A 2,834-nucleotide genomic window follows, 5' to 3' on the forward strand; every position below is an offset into this window, starting at 1 on the left:
TCTCCTTTCCCTACCAGTCCCATTCTTCATGGTTTTCATCTGGGTGGGTGGTTGGTTAATCTGTCGGGTTGGGTTGAGTTACTTGATCTAGTTTGCTTTGTATTCACCAGATAGTGCAGTACAGCTAAACACAGACTAAACAGAAGATCAAAAATTTGAGTTGTTTTCTTTAATTCCAAATTTAGCCAATGCACAGCCTTGAAAAAAGGAAATCAGTGGCGTTTGTCGATATGGACTACCTGTCAGAGGGTCATTTTAATAATTACCAGCTCCCTTGAAGCCAGTGACATATGAGAATACTTCAAAAAGTTCATGGAAAAATAGAATTAAAGGATAATATGACCCTTTCCATGAACTTTTTGAAGACTTCTACTAGTGGGAAGACTCAGGCCTCTAATTATCCTCTTCCCCCACTGCAGGCTTCTAATAACCAGTTCTCCAGCAAGAAAAGTCCCCCAAAGGCCCATCTTGTGCAGACCCATCCGTGCCTGCCTGCAGGGAAGGTGTAAAAGCCTTTCCCTGAAATACCGTCACCAAACACTGTTACGTCTCCACTTCCTTGCTTGGGACAAGAAATAGTAACCCCTATCTATGACCCATATGCTCAAAAGAAAGAGAAAATAATTCCACTGAGTCATGGATTTGGAGGAATTATTTTCTAGCCCAGCCGCTTTCTAATGCATGACTTCCCTCCTCCAAACCCAAGCTCTGGACGCCTTTCCTCCAAGGACAGCTACTCCACTCTCTGCAGAAGCCCAGGGATCAGTGGGCATAAAGCACTTGGCAAAGGCAGAACGTCTCTGGACTCTCCCTCTGTCTACCTATCTGAGGCCATCTCCTGCGGTAGGTATTGGTTTCTCTTTTATTCCACGCCACCCCCTAATAGGGAAGACACCGTGGATTCTGGACACTGAGGTGCAGCAGAGGAAGAAGTCAGTCAGAAGTGGCTGGGGCGTGGAGCACTGTCGTCACCAATGGTCTTCCCTCGCAGGGCAACCAAACCCTCCCTTTGAAGCTGTGCTTTTAGCTGTGGGAACTGGGCATTTTTAAAGGATGTTGCAAATTGCAGTGTATCCAGCAGAGGGTGGCCAGGCTGGAGAGAGGTCCACAAGTCGTCTCATATGGGAGATGCTTAGCTTGCAGAAGAAAAATAAGCAGGTGGGAGGGCAGGAGAGCACATAGAAGAAGACTATTTTCTGATGCTCTAAAAGGACAACTGAGCAATAACGGGGAAGCTCTGGGGACCTGCCCATGATGACCGCCAGCACTCGCGCGCATCGGCCTGGGCCAGCCTGGGACCACCCGGGCCCTCGCGGCTCTGCGCAGGCGTCGGCCTGGGCCAGCCTGGGACCGCCCGGGCCCTCGCGGCTCTGCGCAGGCGTCCGGCGGCGCAGGCGGGCGCGGGTCTGCCGGAAGCGGAAGTGACGTGGCCACCCCTCCCGCTCGAGTCAGTGCGGGTTCACTGGGAGGAGGGTGGTGGCTGGTGTTTGTGATTCAAGCTGCTCTGTCAAGCTGGTTTGATTTTCTTTACCAGTTTTCTAGGTTTTTTCCTCAGCGAGTTTTATCTGGGGGCTGGGGTGGAGAGGGGCCGCGGACATCAGGGCGGCTTTGGTCCTGGTTCAGTCGTCAGCCAGAGGTCGTCCTCCCCATGGAAGAGTCTTGCTGCAAACCTCGCTTGCTGCCACAGATTTCATACTTTGCAAATGAAATTACACCCGCATGTCTACAGCACGAACAGCATGTTTCATGGCATGAGGTGGAAACTACGAGGAATTGCTGCCTTTGCCTTTGTGGTACAAGAATTAGAACGTTCACGATGAAAACAACATGCATCCCAGTGACAAAGGCAACAGTCCCACGGCGGTTCTGCTTTTCGTATGCTTTAAAGGAAATTATGGACAATACTAGATAATAAGTCGCTTTTAGAAATAAAATGCAAATTTGGGTGTCACTTTAAGTTATGGCCTTTGTATCCTAGAATAGAGTTCAGCTGCACTAACCACTTCATTCACTAAGATGAAGAACTAAGTTCAGCCACACAGTATCTGTGAGGTTGTATTTTTATAATAAACAAGAGCTAAAGCTAACAGGACACATTTTAGATTTTATAACATTTTATGATGGGTCCACAGGTATTCAGTCTATTTTTCACTCCTCTGTATACTTCAGCTCTCTCTACCTGAACCCCCCCAGCTCCCCACAACCCCACACACACTTAAAGAAGAGGAAGGAAAGAGACGCCGTGGAGGCACAGTGACCGCCCAGGTCATGCAGCTGGAAGACCCAGAGCAGCCTCGGGGTTCCTGTCCTGCCCCAGGGCTCCGCAAATCTTTTCCATGCACACACAGTAAGTATATTAGGCTTTAGGGGTCATACGGTCTATTACAACTACCCAACCTTGACAGTGCCTCTCAAAATGAGCCAAAGGCAATATGTAAACAAATCAGTGTGACCATATGCCAGTGAAACTTCACTTATGAACAGTGAAAATTCAATTTCTTATAAATTTCATGAGTCATGAAATATTATTCTTTAGATTTTTTTTTCAAGTATTTAAAAATGAACAATGGTTATTATTTGCTCACAGGCCATACAAACTAGGCAACAGGCTGGATTTGGCTCAGGGGTCATAATTTGCACGCCACTGACTTAGAGGATTTTTAAAGAAAATTTTAATATAAATAATCTCTATTGTTGCCATACTTTCACAATTCTCACTTCACATAGTATCATCACTATACCTACCTTATACTGTCTTTTTTTTAAATTTCATTTTTCATCATAAGAGGAAGCTATAGTTAAAACAGTGAAATATCCTTCTTTTCACCCACATT

At 46.5% G+C, this 2,834-nt stretch overlaps 1 long non-coding RNA gene across 1 annotated transcript in view; it reads right to left on the reverse strand.

Moving 5' to 3' along the window:
* Positions 1-1,506: 1,506 nt before the first annotated feature.
* The window catches only part of LOC103583271, a 3,093-nt gene continuing 1,765 nt past the window's right edge, over positions 1,507-2,834 (reverse strand). The window contains exon 3 of the long non-coding RNA XR_549843.1: positions 1,507-1,880. This is a non-coding gene — a long non-coding RNA (uncharacterized LOC103583271). The remainder of the gene's footprint in view (positions 1,881-2,834) is intronic.

Source organism: Galeopterus variegatus, unplaced genomic scaffold (genome assembly GCF_000696425.1).
Source record: "Galeopterus variegatus unplaced genomic scaffold, G_variegatus-3.0.2 Scaffold21166, whole genome shotgun sequence".
In the NCBI taxonomy this organism is placed as follows: Eukaryota; Metazoa; Chordata; class Mammalia; order Dermoptera; family Cynocephalidae; genus Galeopterus; species Galeopterus variegatus.